The sequence below is a fragment of the Pinus tabuliformis genome, chromosome 9 (assembly GCF_031772625.1).
Source record: "Pinus tabuliformis cultivar Carrire ecotype Pingquan chromosome 9, CPIR1, whole genome shotgun sequence".
Classification (NCBI taxonomy): domain Eukaryota; kingdom Viridiplantae; phylum Streptophyta; class Pinopsida; order Pinales; family Pinaceae; genus Pinus; species Pinus tabuliformis.
The window spans coordinates 917,266,289-917,286,952 of record NC_142307.1 but is presented as its reverse complement, the minus strand read 5'-3'; the positions used below and the strand labels follow the sequence as shown (position 1 = coordinate 917,286,952).

Here is a 20,664-nt window from a genome sequence, read left to right as displayed (position 1 = left end):
CCCACATTTGTTCAACCAAGATTTGCGCAAGGATGGAGTTTTAGGAGTCTCTCGATTTATTGGATATTTGACAAAAATCCATGGCCTTGCCTTCTCCACATCGAAGGAACCCTTGGAGTGGACTCATCATGCAAAGCCTTGAAAATCTATTTTCCCTGCTAGAATCTCTATGCAGAGCCCCAAAAATCTATTTTTTGGGCTATTGATGCGATTATTAACTAAAGAAACTTTAGTGACTATATTCAATGGTTGTGTGATTAAACCCCATGGCAGGAGAATAACAATGTTCAAAGCTGATGAGTGAAGGAAAATAAATGCCATATGGCTAGACCTAGATCCTTTGAAGGGGAGTCTCAAAATTGACCCTATATTCGTGACTCATAATTCTCACTCATGGTTGAGGTTGTGTCCACATTTATATTGACCGGGCTATCGAAAATGATCTATTAGCTTTTACAAAACATCAAACAAACAAAGAATGTTGAAACATAACAACATATTATGGAAATGGGATAGAGAAAGCATTAAAGAGTTGCCACATGTAACATCCCTCACTAGGGATTCCTCGAAAAACCTCAGGAACACTAGAGATTTTATTTTTTAAATAACATATTTAGAGTGCACTAAAAAAACACTACCTCTAGAAAACAAATAACATCAACCATATATATAAGTAATTACAAAAATAAAAATCTTTCAACAGAGCAACAAATTCATTGAGAGTTTATTAATTCATTATAGTTCATAGTCTCTCTTTAGAGTTTGGACTTTAATCTGTGAGACATGAAGATGGGAGTATTTTTCTTATTAGTCCTTGCCGTATATGACATGGGACTATAGTAATCGATAGTATAAGTTAGCATTAGTACTTGTGCATATTAATCCAAAGTTTTTATGAACTTTACCTTGTTCATAAAATGACCATTGTTCTCAACCTATCAATTTATCAATTTAACTTTGACGACCAATAAGATAATTGATGGTCTTATTTGGCCTTTTCCCAAGGCAGACAAACCATATCATTGATATTATTCATACACTATCTTTGTTCCATGCATTTATTTGATTCATGTTTCCAAGATTTGAAACTAATGCTAGCATTAGTTTATAAACATTAAATGCTACTTATAACCATGGAAACATTGAATATAACCATGGAAACACTGAAGAGGACTAGATGGTTGTGTGCATGTTGGTGTGGTGTATAAGGAACGAGACGCCGGTTAGTATTCTTATTCTTCTCCTAAGAGAAATTAGTGGCTACCTTCAGATTTAGTTGCAACTCTATGCTTCTTAGCAGGGTGCACATCCTCTCCTCTAGTGCTGTAGCTTGACAACCCAAATTCAAATCCAAGGCAACTGATTTTATCTCTGACAATGGAGTTGTGGTTAGCACTAGTGCCAGTGGGATCTAAGACTCATCCAAGCTACCTCACGTCTGCATCTGACCTTTGGTCAGTGCATTTCACATAAAAATCCAAACATTCGAGGGAAGACGACCTCTAGAACCATGATCGGTAGAAATTTCATTTGGAAGTAGGCGATGGTGGATTCAAAAGTATAAGTAGAAATGTCATTTGGAGGTACCGAGTATGTTGAGAAAAATGTCATATTTTGATTCTAGCAATTTCATTTGGAGGTACCGAGTATGCTAAGAATAATGTCATATTTTGATTCTTAGAACACTTATGCATTGAGTAGAGTACTTACTGGAACAAAATACCATTATAGGGATATTCCATTCTAGTTCAATAAGTTATATGATGTGGAACTAACCAACTAGAGCAGACAACATCTTTTTCATACTTATCAACTACCCAATTTTATTAACCCTTAAAGCTTGTCTTCATGCAATTAAACTGTAAAAAAAAAGTAAGCCAAATCCACTCACATAAGGAATCATATCCTATATGAAAATATATAAACCCACCCTATTGGAGGTGTCAATCCTAATTTCATGCATCTGTTGGACTCATGACTATCTCACATGTTGATTAGTCCACTGATATATCAAACTTATCCTCATGCAAGCGAATTCGAATAGACTGGAGGTCATGCAAATGATGAAATGAATGTATCTGGGGTGGTGGATTCCATGCACCAATCCTATCTCATGTTTTTGTTTTTGTTACTTACAATATCATTTTTATGAAATGAAACACTAGCCTTCAGATAATCAAAATAACCATTTGTGATGTCAACCTTGTCATTGCTATAACTTCGTTTGTACTCTTATCACCTACTTATGTCCTCTCTTCATTGTGGTAATGAAATCAATTTAGTGCTTAGTTACAATTCATCATCGTAACAAAATCCATAAAAGCTTTAACATTTAAGCCTATTTTTTTCTCACAGTAGGATAATGTTGTAATATGTTCTAATATCATTTGTAACAAACCCACACCTTGAGTTTTATCCAAGCGATAGGGTCAATTCTATGGAAACGCACAACAAGAGAGAGAGAGATATTATCACTTTAAAAGTCATCTTCCTTGCGATAATGGCTATATGTATCACTTGAGATGAACCCAATTTCTTGAGTGTTATCCAAGTGATAGGGTCAACTTCTCTCGAAACACACAAAGAGAGAGAGATATATTATCACTTTAAAAGTTAACTTCCTTGCAATAATGGACACATTTATCACTTGAAGTGCCATTTATCTAGTGATGTAGGGTATAGTGTCACATAGACCAAGTGATGTAGGGTATTTTGGCACATGGAATAAGTGTTTTTCAATGATAAGGGGGTTGGATATCTTTCTTCATTACATCAAAATTTCCTTCTCTAGTTACATATGCTATAAATTGACATATTTCCCTCTCAAAGAAGATCACTGAGCATTATACACAAGACCCATCAACGTTGAGTTGAAGTCCAAACTATTAATCAGTACATTATAGGATAAATCCTTGATGGTGTTGGTCAATTAAGAGACTATTGATCAATACACCATAGGAGAATTCCTTGGTGATCTTGGTCAATTAAGAAGTTGGCTTTCTCTAGACTCATACCTAGAGTTTTCATGTGAGGTCTAGGTTCTCTTTTAGGAGAGTAGAATGGATTGTGCAAGCTATGTGTCATAGTTGACTTTGCTAACCAAGAAATATGTCATTTTGGCCCAAGGAAATCACGTTATTTATGAGAAATCACTCCCTTTAAATCACAAGTGTCATTGAAAAAATAGAAACTTTCACAGGAATAAATAACTTCCAAAATAACTTGATTCAAAAGTTTCAAAAAATGGCTTCGAGTCATTCTAATCAGTATTATCACACTACTGTATCTTTTCATACTATAGATGAGGGTGTAGGGTGTAACCATATATGATATATCCCTTAACCATTACCCTTACAAGGTATAGTACTCATCTACGTTGGTTCATATAATATTACCTACTATGTTTCCATAATAATTTGTATGTTGATGGTATAACTTCTACTTACAAAGAGCTTTATATCACCTTATCATGGAAAGATGACTAGTTTGAATGCATATGGGAGTTACATTGTGCACATATAAGCATATAAGTATCTATGTAATTACTAGTAGTGATGTAATAGTAACACTTTATATCCATGTAACCATGATTATAGTAGTACCTATATTATGCATAAGATGGTAGTTTCATGTTTTGAGCTTGTAGTAACTACTCATGTTATAGTGCAATCATTCGCCTTATTTGTACTGATATCATAGAGAAGAGTTTTGTTTCTCATGGCCGATTTCACAGGAGTACAATGGTGGCATATCTCCATATTTTCTTGGTGTCTATATAAAATGGCAGACCAGGTATTTATATTACTTTTGGTACTTGTAGTATATATGTTGTTCTTTTTGGTACTTGCAATATCATTTTAATGAAATGAAACACTAACCTTCAAATAATCAGAATAACCATATATGATGTCATGAGCAAGAATCTTGAAATAGGTTTCAAACGGGATATTTTCCATGTGTTGCTAGCAGTTGGGCCATGGTTTTGAATATTCGATGCATTTTACAACTTCATATAGGGATTTCTTCCAGCATTGATAGAATTTGTTCCTTGCTACAATTTCTTCTAGATTTTAGATAAACTATGTAGTAACATATCATTCAATGATAATTTCCTTTAATGGTCCTAAATTATCCTTTTGGTGGCATCCATGCTTATTTCGTTTATTTTGGTTATGAGTCCCACATTCATGTTTGGAATATGGCACGGGAGTGATTGGAGGAAGAGAGATTTGGTTCAACCAATCTATGGTCGGATGGAATGTGGAAGTCCCAAACCTAGTTGGCCTATTCATTCATTAATAAGAGTTTCTTCTCCTTTGTATTTTATGTGTAAATGTATTGGTTCATATGTAGCATTTATGGTTGTTGTATCCTCGTTATTTTTGTTATCTGTATATTGGTTATGAGTATGTTAGACAATTATGATGTATGGCTCTCATCATGTTTTTTATTGATAAATGAACGAGTAAAGAATATATGACCTAATATATGATACTACATCTAACGTGATAAGGCATCAATTCTTCTTAGTGATTCCTAGATAAGTATGAGACCCCTATGCTCAGATATGTTATTATGACCTATAGAATGCATATTTGTGACATGTTTGATGAAATGACTATCATGGTTTGGCTTGGTTAGTTCAATTCCTTGATCAAGTTTTGTGTTAGAGGCTTTGTCTTAGTGGCATTCATTGTCTTAGAAAGTCTAATCAAGTTCCAAGCAGAGGTTTGGAGACTAGCCCTAAAAAAGTGGTTTAAATCTCGTAGTCTCTCGCACATAACTACCTGAAAAAAGACTGCAATATATCCCTTGTAGGCATTGTGGGAGTGATTGTAAGGTTCTAGTCGCATGCATTCCTTGTTATGGGAGTTACTGGGGGCTTAATTCCTTGAAAGGCTAGGTTAACTGAGGGGTTGGGCACTGAGAGTGGTGGATTAGCTCCTAGGGATCTTGTAGCACCTGAGGGAGGTCTATAAAGTGTTGGTTAGTCAGTTCCACTTCCTTAACTGTACTTAGGGATTTGAATCATATCAAAGTAACTCTTCATCACATGTTTACCCCGATGGACCGATTAGATTGGGTAAATGTGGGAGGAGGGCATTACACAATAGAAATTATTTATTCAAGCATAATCTTGTGTATTTATTTGTCTTATGTTTGCATGCTTATATTTGCTTCTAATTAACAAGAACTTATCTCCCTACACTTTTTCATGCAAGAAAATTGTGTCATGAATTGTGAAATGACCCACCCAATCATGCTAGACATTGGGTCATGACTTGTCTTATGGATTCTTATTTACAAAGGAGACCCCTCTCGACTCCTTTAATGCAATTTCTACTCACAAGTCTGCAAAATCTATTAGATGACAATATAGATGATTCTAAAATTATTTCAATAGATTAGCTTGATTGTGTGGATATTTGTCTTCCACACTATGTTATTTGTCTTCACTGGACATATTATTTATATGCAAGATGGATCTTTTTTTTGCCCATGGTACCTTGGTTTCTCTTGGATGTACTTGAAATGGTAGTTTCGGTGCCATTGACAAAAAGTGTGGCCCTTAGTGCTCCTCCAATTTACCAACGTAGTTCACTAGTTCCTTTTTTCAGATTTCAGCCAAAAGACCCAATTACCAGGTTGTGGAATGATGTTGGTATTGGTACTATATTTTTCACTAAAATAACCTTTATTAGTATTATATTGTTCCAATTTTTTTACTCTTCGCTAATTCAATTTCTTTGTTTCCTCTTGCCCCAAGTTAGATACATATGTGTCAAGTTTTCTTGTGAGATTTCAATTATGAGATGAAGTAATAAGCATTAATATTTGTGAACACTAGGCAATCTATTGCATTTTGAAACTTTTTTAGGTTGCATTTTTTATTGAACAATTTTGTGTCCCATATTTATTAAATTTTCACAAGATATCATATGCATTATTTAAAACTAAAAATGTATAGAGAAACTAACTATGCTATTCTAAAAAGCACTATATTCATATATGGTACATGCCCAAAAACAATATCATCAGTGACTTTTCTCTCATTCTTTAAAGCTTGGATGTGGCGTGAGTTAGCAATGTAATGAGGGGTTTGTCCTCATTACACTGTTGTGTTTTGGTAAAAAAAACTTATAACCAAATTTTGCTTGGGATGTTATTTATGCAATGGTTCTTGAGGAATTTCATGAAACACAATGGTTCATTCAAAAAGGTTTTCATAATTCTAAAGTATTATTCCATGTGGATAAATCACTTTTAACCATGGTGTTAGAGGTTCCATTTGTTTTTATTATAATGCATCTGATATTACATTAAACATTCAACATGATTTCGTCAATTGTTACATCGATGGGCTCATGTGTAGCTGATATGGCATTCTCTCTCCAAATTTTAGCTTGGTGGAGTCCTCATTTGAACGTAGATTTATACTTTCTTCTCCATAGGAAGAAATAGGTATAATCCAAATAATAATATAAAGTCCTTTTCCTTTTTTATGATCATCTAAATGTATCTTAGTAATGCCCCATTCCATCAAATATAACCAACAAAAAGCAATGAAAATTATCTTGAAATGTATTCTCTGAAGTACCAAGCCACCTTGCATCCATTTACTTAATTGTCCTCTTTCTCACAACTATACAAGACATCGGTTAATTATGAAGAATGAAGATAATATTTAACCATCATTCTACTCTTTCTTTCAACTAGAAAATACATCAATTAATTAAGAAGAATGAAGATAAGATTTAACCATTGAACTATGGTTAAGAGTCATTTCCCCTAGAATATAAGATTTAAAGGCACTTCTAATTTCCATTTGGATTATCATCATTTTATCCAACTATGATCAGTATCTTGCACTCTCAAATTTGAGGTTTTGGGATATTCTTATCATACAATTTCATAGTATCATAAGACGTCCACAAAGTAGGACAAAACCTTACTCTGTAATCCAATGTCCATAATTTCAATGGACTAAAGATGATGGCCAAGGCCATTAAATTAAATCTATAATAAAATATACCATTGTGAAGCATCTCAAAGATGAGAAGATCAAAGATCCAAGTTTTTTATCTTGTTTATTAGAATGTTATCGCAATTGACCAAAATTGACAATCCCATAAACTTTTTCCATTCTATCATAGAACCAAAATAAGTAAGCAACATAGGGAAATGAATGTGAACTATAGCAATATCTAGATGCAAATCTTGATACAATATGAGTCCACATAAATGCTTCTACAAATATTCTGAATTTGAAGTGAGAATTCAAAATAATGTTTCTGTGTCAAATTTCAAGCCAGTTTCCATCCATGTTGGATCCAATTATTTCTTAATGATCAGACTGAGATTGTGGTTTTCAGGCATACACAACATATCTTGTTCATATTCCAAATTATCAAAAATTCCATGTGATTTTCCTTGTTAGCTCCAATCGAATTCATAAGCTTTGGAAATGGGACACATGTAAAATTTGGAATTGCATGTGTTATATTGTTCATTAGCCGACATGCAACCTGGATAGATGAAGTAATTTGATAAGGAGGATGATTAAGTAAAAAATATCTAAGTTACATTGCACAAATACTGATAATTTCTAGTGGAAGCAATTCAATCTTCAACAAGCTAGGAAAAAACACAAGTTTCAACAAGTTGAGAATTCCCTTAGCAGGAATGACACCTAGATAAGAAGCAGTTCTAACGTAGAGTGGTGAAGGCTTCTTCTCAAATGGGACAATTACATTTCAAAAACAAATTATGGATCAAGTCCATACAATTCCCTAAACTGAAATGAGCCTTAGAGTGGTCAAGGCTTCTTCTAAAATGGGACAATTACATTTCAAAATTTTTTATGGATGTGATTTTTCCTTAGGTCACCTTATTTATTGAATTTCATAAGAAAATTCAAATCAAATTTTGAATTTTGTTGCAAAAAGAAGATGAACATGCTCTCTTCATAGAAGATAGCTAAAGTGTTGAATTTTCTATATATGTTGATTCAAAAGGTAGTTTATAAATAACTGAAATGTGAAACCATCTCCAACTTCATTCACTATTAATCCATGTTTTTTACAAGCCCGAAATTTTGGGTATCTAGCACATGTAAAAAAAAATTCTATATGTAGAGTGACTAGAAAGGATTCAGACAAGGACCTGGTTAATGGTTAATGTGGTTCATTGAATTTGTTCAGAAAAAATGTCTGAAACAATCATTTAACATTTTTACTTTATATTATCCTTTCTTCAAAGCATGATCTTCAAATCTATCCTTTTGGTGGCATTAAGAGACTTCAAGTTTGTGCATATGGAATTCTTGGAAATTCAAACACTTATTCTCTTCAAATGGAACATGACTTTGATTCTGGATATAAAGAATTCAACTTCAGTGAGGTTTTTTTCCACCAAATGGTACATACTATTCAATTTGTATTAGGTATCGTCTCCAATATTGCATCTTACCTTCGGCTTTGGATGCTTAGGTATTATTGTAATTCATTTAATTTGTTTTTGAATAAATGTGTCATATATGGCTAAAAGTAGGTTTTTCTGAACACAAGACTTGATATGGGATGTTTTGTAGGTTGGCACACTCAAAGTTATCAGTCATTTTCGATGAGAAGGTTCTTCAATCTGCATGGGGGTGACTAAAATACATGTTTTAGTATTTCTTCATGTTGGAGTGCACCAACAATGTCACAGGGATAAAACTACATGTGTATTAGGCTTATTAAAGAAGACGACTTGGAAATTTTTTTATCAGTCAATTCTTTTTGTGGGTGATATGTTGCAAGAAAAATGCACAGGGGAGGGTTACCTTGTATCATGTCATTTAAGGGTTACTTTGTGTCATGTCTTGTATTAATCCTTAGTTATATGTCAAACAATTATATATTCTTAGAAGGGACATTCTTTGTAAACGTGGTTGGCTTCATGGAAGCATCGAAATCTAAACAATATACCTTCATAATCCAATATTTGGTTGTGCACATATCTTAGGTAGTGGAGTATCAAATTTGCCACCAATCCATCCTTGGTGTCAAGATAGACAAGGACCCTAGCATAAGACATTTCCCTCATCTACAAGTATGATCTGTCGAAGTCAAGATAAGTCTCGAGGTCATCCCCTATACACCAAAAGACATCTTCCATCCAACATTGAAGGGGGAGGCTCGAGAGCCGAAACCATATTGGTCGTGCACCTAGCTATTTTTGCTCAAGGTCAAAGAGGGGATTCCACTTTTTCAAATACACAAGGGACATTTCTATGTTCCAGTAATGTAGGAGAACTGAGTTCGCATGCTCCTATTTACTAAATTAGAAAGAAAACCATCCTTTGGTCATGGTGCATATAGATGGAAGTGCATCTAGAATGTGTCCCCAATTCTCTTGCGCCCACCTCCTGAGATGTGCTACATAGTAGTTCCTACCCATAATTCTTCTGACCAAAACCCTTTCCGTTATAGACATAACTTCATCTAATCTGATACCCTCCCCAAGTAGTAATGCTCGGTTCATATCTTTTAGCTTAGGGCATTTGATATTACTTGCCTTCTTCTTTTAGACTATCACTGAAGCATCTTCAGAGGGTGTGGTTGTATCTTGAAGTGTACTCTCGGCGGATCCTCGATGTAAGGAAGACTTGGGTTTGGTGATCTACCTTCATGCCCTACACCATGACTGAAATTAGAGGGTGAGCCTAATGAGACAACAATGTAATTGGGATAGATTTAAGCCTTCCCTTGTTGAACTGTAAGTAGGTCTTCCACATAACCATCCATGTTCCCCATCAGAGCCCCCGAAAATGCCCCTAAAATCTGTAGTTCTCGACAAAAGACCACTATGCTTTCCTGAAGGCTCTGCATATTAGGGGCAATGCTAATAGGTCTGAAATTTTGTAATGGGTTACTAGGGTTTAAGCAGGCCTCAATGAAATTTAGGGGCTTAATTAAGAAACATGGTGAAATAGATAGTTGTTCGGTCAAATCCGTTGATATTGTTGTTAGGATCTCGGATAGCACCTCCTTATTTTGCAGGGATGAGGTAGATTCATCGGTTCAGAAAAAATTTGGGGAAAGGGGAATCCCTTCTGTGATATTTTCCAATGATGCGAAAAATTTCGAGTTTGGTGAGATAGGTGTTGCTTCTATTTCCATTCCAAGCTACTGAGGTGGAGGGCTTGTCCTGATGGAGATATCCTTTGTCGAGTCTTCCAAGTAATATATTAATTTTTCCTTCATAACTATATCTTCTAGAAACTATCGAGCCTTTTAAGAGAGTAAAAAATAAAATTGTCACATCACAATACCTTAACCTATGGACGCAATGCAAACCCTAACCCCCACCTTGTTGTAGTGCATGCCATTAACTCCTTGATCAATAAGGGAAGATCGTCGACTAGAGCTTATAGATGAAACTCCATGAAGAGGTCTGACATCATTCCAACACTTATCTTATTCTCGTTGTGGATGTAGTCATGATGAAGCGCGCTAGAGTACCTCGAAATCTATTAGGGAAGACCGCAGATCAACTCCTTCATATGCAAGAAAACCCAAACTCTATCTAAAACCTATGATTTCAATAGTCATGGTGATTCTAACCATAGAAACTGATATATTGAAAACATTAATTTAAGACGAAATAATAATTTTGTCTTAAAATTATCATTTTTGCCTTAAGCCTTTTTTTTCTTAAAATTATATTTTATCTTAAGCCTTTTTTCAAAGCCACTTGCCTTTGGTGCTTTTTGAAATGCCTTTTTCATAAAAATTTATCATTTTGTCATATCCCCCCCTCTGCTTGTCTATGGCACACACATGTAAGTTCATGGCTTCCATTCTACGTGGTCTAGGGTCTTGAGAAGTTTTGGGATCCTCTTCTCTCTCTCGCATTAGAAATGCTCCACATCGAGCCACCCCTGATCGCTCTGATGCAACAACCAAGAGGCATCACGACAGGAGGAAGCTCTGTATCAAGCCACCTCTAAGCACTCTACAATGAAAATTCTCCACATCGATCCACCCCTGAGCATTGTAATGAAGCAATTGAGAGGCGTCACGGAAATAGCACTGTCCAATGAAAATGCTCCACATCGAACCACCCTTGAGCACTCTGATGCAACATCCGAGAGGCGTGAGGCAAGAGGAATCTCTTCTTCGAACCACCCCTTAGCACTCTATAATGTAACAATGCCTCAAGTGCTTCCAGTATCTCTAGTCTACTTATGCTTCCTGGGTATGTTCAACGCCCTCTCTAGATTGGGGGAAGTGTGTAGGAGAGAAACTTCATAGCCTTGGTGCCCATGTGGGAATCCTTTGTTTTTTAAACAAAAAATTTAGGGTATTGATTTTTACAACTCTTTGGGCTGTAAACATGTACTTAATGTGTCTTCCCTGGGAGGTGGATCTCTAGAGTACCCCTGACAAGCAGTATGATTTAGAGAGCAGAAAGAAGCCATGGCGAAATTGGTATCAATGATCGTGGGTTGGTTACACAGCATCACACAATTGGGATTAACAAGTGACACAACTACTACTTCACCAGAACAATGAATGTGGATGGAGCTTGTAAGTACTATTTTTTATCTTTTTGTATTAATTATTAGCTGTAAGAATATTGTTCATATGAAATTCATGTATATTGGGTTCAAAAACAAAACAATACTGTATGGAATTAATGAGAAACTAAAGGTTGAACACACGCTTTGCAAAATTAATATTTGTTGGATTACTTCAATTAGGAAAACAACTGCCAAGATGAATATCAATGTTGAATTTGAACTTTAATGGTTGCGCCTTGGTTCTTGGATTGGAAGAGGAATTTTATTGATGTACATTAAACAAGGACCTAAAATAGGGTTTTTTTACATTTCCTTGGGAGCAACTTAGCCTCCCAAAATGGTACCCTAATACCTGCTTATACATGGGAAAATACCACATTTTTTGATTTAGCTCTTAAAGTTTAAGGCTTAAACTTGACTCCACATGTTCACCTTACCTTGCCATAGGATTCCCTCTACTGAAATATTTCTTCCACTCCTACTCTGAAGACAAAGGAAAATTATCATCACGCGGCTGGTAGCAAAGATAAAGCATGTTGATGGGTTGTTGGTGGAGAATTCTTCTATGATTTGCATGGAAAATCATCGATTAGGGTTGACTCTTTTTGTTCTCTAAAGAATCCTTTCAACCCTACAGATCATCATGCTAATATTAAGTGAAAGTCTAAAACTCGTAAGTATTCCAAGAAGCCCAAGCAACCAATCTCTCAAGGAAAAAAGCTCACAAAATTTCTAAGTTCTCTCTTTATGGTTGGTGGTACCAAGAAGGAAAAGCATTCATCACCTCCTTCTGTAAGTGACTCCAATTCATATGATTCTTCTACAATAAAACCCTCCTTTCTTTATTCATGTTATTGTCCAGTCTAATCCAGGCCATTTTTTCGTAGAACATCCAAAGGCTACTCGAACAAAAGGAGTGGGATGGTTCAAAAGTCTGTCACATTCTGCCCAACAAGTGCAAATGTGGATTGGGACTTTCACCCATATGGGGAGAAGTGTCTCCATAGAACGGAAAATCCAGCCCCAAATCCAAATCCTCATAGTTATCCACATATACATCCATCTAAAGGTGCCTACAAGCTCCTGCTCCTTGAGAAGGACAACCATGTTGTAACATAGCTCACCTACTTGGCATATAGATCAACTGAGAAAGTTTGATAGGAGGAGATTGAATTTCTTATTTCATTTTATGTTAGACTCAATTCATAAGTAAAATACTTCTCTTTAAAAAAAATGAAGTATGTTTACAGGAATGGCCAGTCAATATAAAATTCAGAAATTCTGTAAATAAACACCTGTGACCATATGCTCTTGGTTTTCCCCAACAGGGATAGACCTTAATGCAAGGGTTAATAGCCTTATTATACCATGCAAGCCTTAAGACAATAACTTATAAAGTTATAAGGTCTATGGATTGGGGTGTTGTATAAAATTATGGTCTGTAAGGAATCAATAGATATTCCATAAGACCTGTAATACATATTGCTTGTTATCATGTTTTAATATTAACTAGGTCAGTCAATATTTAAGTAATCCAATGTGTACATAAAGAATGTTGTAACAATAATTACACATCATTAGTATGCACATCCATGGGCGTGTGGATCATTAATTTATTATTGGACATAATCCATAATCTTCTTTTAATATTAACTAGGCCAGTCAAGATTTAAGTAATCCAATGTGTACAAAAAGAATGTTGTAATAGTAATTACACATCATTAGTATGCACATCCATTTGCGTGTAGATCATTAATTTATTATTGGACAGAATCCATAATCCTCTTGACATGTACTAAGATAATTTGCGCAAAGGATAACATATGTGGTATCTCATTTCATATTTTTATACATCCACAATTTGACAACACATTATGTGTAGTTATGCATAAGGAGATTTAAACACTTTATCAATTTTTCATTCACCTCAGTGAGTAGTAGACTGTAAGACCACTGTACACTCTTCTAGTCACCATTGGGTCTCGCTGGTTATATCTTGTTAATTAGGATTTAATACTTGAGGCAACTTTAGCTGATATGTTAATAACATTGTCCAACAACATTAATACATTTACGATACAATTTCTGAAGCTCTGTTATCATCATTAAGCAATTTAACTTGGGTGTTGTCCTTATGAACTATGAATAGAGAAACTAGCTGTGAGCTTCACGAGATTTAATGGTTCTGTAGTGATGTGCCTGAAAGTCAAATACATACCTCCATCCAAGAAAAGTAGACCAATGTGTCATCCTAATGGCTATTCATACCTCTAGCGTTCTTGTCAACTCCATGATTTCGTGACATCTTACTAAAATAGGTTGGTATTATGCATAGTGAAATATAAACTATACATGTATGCATGATTATGTGCACTAAAATGATAAATCATCTCATGGAGACATAAGAAATACATAAGTAAGTCAATTTCTACACTAATTTAATAAGAAGAAGCACCCTCCATATGGAAATTTTGGCATCCAACTACAAGATATATGTTCTGTATTTCCAAGGAGGCTAAGGCAATAGACTAATTATTAAGCAACCCATTAATATATAGAAAATTCATACAACTATGACATACTGTAAGTCATTCTATGCATACCAAATATCATCACCAAAGTGACACTAGGGGTCGTTAATCAGTACCAAAAGGCATTCACTTATGCTCTGCATTTAATCATAGCATCACCCATTGAACAATAGTCACTATACAGGGAAAACCTAGGAAAATGTGCATCCAAATCATAGTGAACCACTATGCAACTACTACAGGAATTGCACGCAACCCTTAATGGTAATTCCAGATATAACATTAAAAAAAGAACAACATTATTCCATCAACAATTCATATATAGCAGAAGATGGATTCTATACATTGAGGTTGTGTAATACAGGTGAAATAATAGCATCCCATGTGAAATTCTCATTCCAACATTTATCCATCAGTAGTTTATATATAGTACATTTATTTTGTGTGATATAGGTCGATGGCTTCATAATTTTAAGCCTGCAAGAATCACTTGCTATCTTATTGTTTGCATGAAAAATTCAAATTAGAAGCACATAAATCAATTTAGCAAGAGTCCACTGCATATGGGCAGATTCCTATTTGCAGTATTTAAAAGGAACACATGTTACCACATTTACCAATTACCGATAACAGAATTAAATCCTGTCACGGATAGTGCACATAACCAATGCATGTAATTTCTAAAAAACCTTAGTGTTTTTCAAGAATCACATACATGCATTTACATTACTTGCAATTAACGACCATGCATTCAAAATATTTTCATTCAAACGTACGTATATGGCATGTTTACTATCTTTCACAATGATTATATATGTGTAAAGTGATCAAATAATTATACCATGACTGAACCATCAACACGACTTCTACCTATGTGTAAGAAGACTAGGGTCATTACACATGCATTCGCAGCAACAACAAAGGACATAATCACGAAGCATCACAAAGAAAATGGCATTATGGAAGTTGTAACAAGGAGACCTGAAAAACAAGACAAAGAGGAGGAAAAGGATGTTGCCAGTTGTTAAAGTTTTGACATGTTTGAACTGGAGAATTTGGTAGATATCGATATTAACATCTACCTAAGATGCTTACCAAGTGGCTATATGGGATCCTTGTATGATAGTATTGTGAAAAATGAAATCAATATAAAGATGATAACTTGATGCCACAAAATAAACTTACCATAAATGCAAACAAAATATTAGATCTAGATAGTATACTAAATATTGTAATTTGTAAAAGGGGGGAAGAAAAAGCTCTAGAAATGAGTGATGATCTTATTCGTCACATGTAAGAGTAGTTTAAGGAAAAAGATCACAAGTCTGAGTAAGTGAATTTAACAATGTCATGATGCAATGATATATTGTAAATTGAGTCTTCTGAATAAAACGTAACAAAACTCTTGTTGTGGGAGTTGCAGGTCTATGTATTATGTTGCTACATATGTGGTAATCTTAAGATTCATGGTGGAGGTTTGTTGGTTTCCAATACTAGCAGCATTCAGTGTTCCTCTTGACCAAAGTGATGATAAGGTAGTTATCTACCAGTGCCTTGAAGGTTTCCATAATACAATTAATGTAAACTCTGTCATGTGTATGCAAGAACAATGAGATGTTTTTGGGACTTCTTTGGCAAAGTTCACATATCAACACTCTGTTGCTAACATCTAGCATAAAAATATCAATGTAGTTGAGGTTACTAGCACTCCTCTACTTGTATCTTCTCATCTTTGGAAATGGTGAATTTTATTTTAGAAAGGAGTTTGGAATGGAGAGAAAGGGTTGAATCTAATCTTAAGGTATTTAGGGAAATTCATCCATGACATGGAAAAAAATATTTGAGGCTCATGCATTCATTCAAAGTAGTCGACTTCTAAAATTATTTCAGTGTAGATGAGATAAAATGAAGCATACAAATCTTCATATAATTTGCTGACAAACATTGTTGGTTTATAAATGCAAATGTATGGATTTGACTTGACTATTTGTATTACAAATTATGTATGCTTTATTGGTTTATAGATGAAAATGTATGGATTTGGCTTGACTAATTGTCTTACAAATTAATTATGCTTTACTGGTTTATAGATGCGAATGTATGGATTTCGCTTGACAAACTGTCTTACAAATTAAATATGCTTTCCAGAATCACTGTCCACCTCTTTTTTCTACTAGAGTGTATGTAGTAATATCTGTTTCACTCTGTTGATGTGAATGATAAGAACTTTCAGCACTTGATAAGCACATCCACACTTCATACAATCATCAAACAAATCCACAATGATTTAGAAATAATGCATACTAGTCAAATCGATGTTCATCCATGAAACCATAATCATGAGCCATCCATCAAACTTGAGAATGCATACATAAATCATCTCCCCAAGAGGTTGCATAAGTCATTCATCCATAGCGAATTAGTAAAGAGAGAAGTAGATAAGTAGTAGTAATCCTCCACAAGTAGTAATGACAAAATGAGGTGAGTTCTTCCCTTATATAAATAAGGGAAACCAAGCACTTTACCTCTCTAAGGTTAAAACTTAATATCCACCAAAGGCCCCTAAAAACATAATTATCCATGATGCAAGCTGAATGGGGATATGCAAACATATTCTAGTCTTGTTATATTTTAAGCTTCTGTGGAAGTTTTTTGCAGTGTGATGATCCGGATTATCCACAGTTTCTTGTTCATTCTGTCGACGTTTCAAACCCCAAAGGGGGTCCATCATCAGGACTAAATCAGAATATGAATGAAAGTTTATTGAGAGAAGAGAGCCTTCTGACCTGTGTATAAATAAACCAAGAACCCTAATTTTATAAAGAAACCGACATATGATTTCTTATTTTTATTAATTATTATTTTATTTATTTTATAATAGTTTTATAAAAATTTTAATTATTTAATTATTATTAATTTAAAATTTAGGATCTTCTTTCATTCTTTCTTTCGAGAGGTTTCCTAAGAGACTAGGTTGTAGAATTATGATCTTTAATAGAATGAGTTGTTGTTATGTATTCCATGTCGAAATTTTTCTCATGCTCACAAGGAATTATTGTCATTGAGACAACTCCATTACAACTGAGAATTCTCGGTGTCCCTAGACGAGAGATTTCTTGGTGTTCCTGTGTTGGATCATTGGAGGGAAGTGGGATGACCATAGGCATTGTATGTCAGAGAAGGGTATCCCATTCCTTGGGTTGTGCAGGTTGAGGGGAAAGAGAGCTGGTGGGTTAGAATTGTTGTAGGAGTTAACATATTCTGATTTTCTAGGAAATTGGGTGAAGTGAGAGGACTATAGCTAGCCATAGGATAAATTTGTCCTTGTGGACTCACCATCCCATTTTAGGGGTGGTCCTATTATAAAGAGAGTATGGGAAAGAGAGAGTATATGGTTGGGTGAAACATCCTTCATCTTTCATCTACATTGTTTGAGGCTTGAGCAAGGGATATTTCAGCAAAGGAAATTGAGAAAGGGTGGTTCAAGGCTACCACGACCATCCTTATTGTTTTATGGCATTTTTGGCAATGATAACTGTATTTTTTGATTGGTTTGTAGTGTTTTTGGGCAACTAAAACCATTCTTGAGTTTCAATTTTTCAATATAATTTTCCATGTTTCCTAACTTTTGAGGGGTAAAGTTTCTAGCGTTTTTCCATTTCGGATACCTATTTATGATGAATTTAAATTATTTTTATGTTATTCTTTGATGACTGTTATGTTTAAAAGAGAAACATATGCATCTATAGCATTGAATGTTTAATTTATATTTGCATATGCCTTCTTGTCACATGCATTCTTATATTCATGGCAGGGCAGTGGAGAAATTGGTATCAAAGTATAGAAAAATGAAAAAAATGTAAAATTCAGAAGTAACCACTATCCTCAATGGTTGACAAAGGGTACTAGGTATGTTATAGATGCAATTTTAAGAAGCAATAGTGAAGCATACATTTTGCTTGATGGTTAGCCCCTTGCCCAACAGTAAGTTTGAAAGAACAAAATGCTTTTCATACAAGAATGGGATGTCCCCTTCTTCACACACACGTGGGGATCCTTGAACCCATCAAAATATCCCCATGCCATAGATTTTTCTATTTATGGAAATTTCAGAGTTCTAAGAAGCTTTATGTTAACAGGCTTCCAAATTCCTCCATAGGAAATTATAACTTGATGACACAATTGGATTGGAATAATTTTGTTGCTTTGAAAGGCCATTTCATTGGACTTCTCCCTAATTTGATGGTATCAGTGGGAATAGATATTTTTAAATCTATGTATGTATTATTTTTTCTTTACTTCTAGTCATTGTCACTAGTGGTAGCTCTTGATAGTTCTTTGGGTTGACATAATCTCTTCTTTGTATGCCAAGCATGGAAATTTAAAGTAGACAGTTTAGTCCATATAAGTTGGGTGTATGCATGATCAACATGGGGAAGGTAACTGTTTGTGAATGTTTAAATATAGGTTTCCAAGCTAGAACTCGAGACTTCTTGCAATGAGACAATCCATAAGACAGAATATTTGGAGAAAATGAGTCTGGATTCTGGAAATATTATTATAGACATGTAGTGTGAAGGAGAAAAGCTACAGTAGAATAAGAGGATGTGGTAGTTTATTACCTATTATTTTGTTTGGATATGTTTTGAATGCTTCAGGAACATGGTTGGAAGGGTATATAATCAATATGTTTTGGGAATTTCTTTGTTATTAATGTAGATTTTAATAAGATCATTTGAAGATATCAATTGAAATACATCTCAACCTCTAGTTATTTGTCTACATTAATAACTAGACAACTTATAATTACACCTACTAAACCCAGAGTGTGGTAGATCTCACTGGAGAGAGATGAGTGAAATTCATTGCACATAGAGGGAAGCTCAATGAAAGTCAGTTCGACAGGAGAACATACATGTTTCACTTCCCCAGAATTGATGTGGACGAAAGAACATATAATGCCATGGAAAATTTATTGAAACATGATGAAAACCTTTGTGACTCATTGTATCTCCCCAACGAAGTGAAATCACTAAGGTGCTATGTATTCTAATTGATCAATAAAAATAAGGGAGTTGAAGTACTGAGAGATAGCAGTATAATGATCAATCACTTTGGCATCGATGAAAAATTGACCAAGGTATGGGATAAAATCAAGAATGAGATGACAAACATGAACCCCTAGTATATGAACCAATCGACATCGACATTGATCGCCATTGCTCTCTCTTTTCCTGATTTCACCCTAGACCTTGGTTAGAACTTCATTGTCCTTTCCTTTATTGATCAACTAGAATATCAATTGCACATAGTGCCTCAGTGGTTTCAATTCCTCTAGGAGATACAAGGAGTCACAAATATTTTCCTCATGTCTCAACAAATTTTTCATGACACTAGATGTGCTTTCATCCACATTAATTCTGTTGACAACTGAATTAATGTGGACAAGAGCACATCTAATGTCATGAAAAAAAATGTTGAAATTTGTTGAAATGAGCAGTAATATATTTTAATTATTATTTTTCACTTTTACTACAAATAGTTATCAAGAATATGTTCTTTTAAATTTTCCAACTGATTGTAATCATTTTTTATAATATTCCTTTTAGTTCTTCCTTTTGATAGTTATTGTGTTATCTAATAAGTTGATTACAATCTTTTAGAGCTGCAAAAAGTGCAGAAGCTTGTTCTTACAAGGAAGGAAGTGGAAGGAAAAATATTCTCTATTGTGGAGATCATTCCAAAGAGTGGGTCACACCAAAACATTGAAGTATAAAAAAGATGTTAAACATCATTAGTTAAACTTATTCGGTTCCTCTCTCATCCCCATTCTTTTGTCATTCTAGTTCTGAATATTGTAACAAACAAAGAGAAGGGTTTGATTTTCTTGTGTAAATTCTTCATCCTCATAATTTTGTCATTCTAGTTCTATAGATTGTAACAAGAAAAGAGAATGGTTTGATTTTCTCGTGTGAGATCTATGTTCTTTCATATTTCCCTCCTTTTGTGCTTATTCCTCATAGATAGATTGAGATCAAGTGCTAGCATGGAGTATCTATGATGGTGGATTGGTTGTGCTCTATTATTACTAGTAGTATTCCATTCAGCAGAGTTGATTTGTACTATGGTGTGCGTTACACAAAAATATCGTCACCATGATTATTTGCAGTCAGTATGGGTCTATCATTACTTGTACTATCCTCCTAAGCAAGTCTCAGACCTCAGTTCTTCAAATCAAGCTTTGGAAATGAGAGAAAGACATTAAAAATCAATGTAACTCTGGTTCCGCACTTTCTCTCATGGTCACCTGCGGTCCCGCTTCTTCTGTGTACAAAAGTTGTGGACCTGCCCGCTCTGTCCCTAACGGTGTAGGTGCAGACCCCTGTGAAAGTCAAAAGGCACAAGATTTATCTTAAAAAACTCACTTTGGGTTAATTCTAGAGGTTTCTAGAAGGAATTTTGACGTGGATTGTTCACTCTGAGGTGGTTCATGCATCCCAAAAGAGAAGGAGCTAATCCCTTGATGAGAGGAGCTATCCCTTTGAAGGAGGGATTTATCCCTTTGAA

The 20,664-nt window shown here is 34.7% G+C and overlaps 1 pseudogene; it reads right to left on the bottom strand.

Moving 5' to 3' along the window:
- The window catches only part of LOC149151731 (uncharacterized), a 52,058-nt pseudogene that overhangs the window by 1,076 nt on the left and 30,318 nt on the right, over nt 1-20,664 (bottom strand).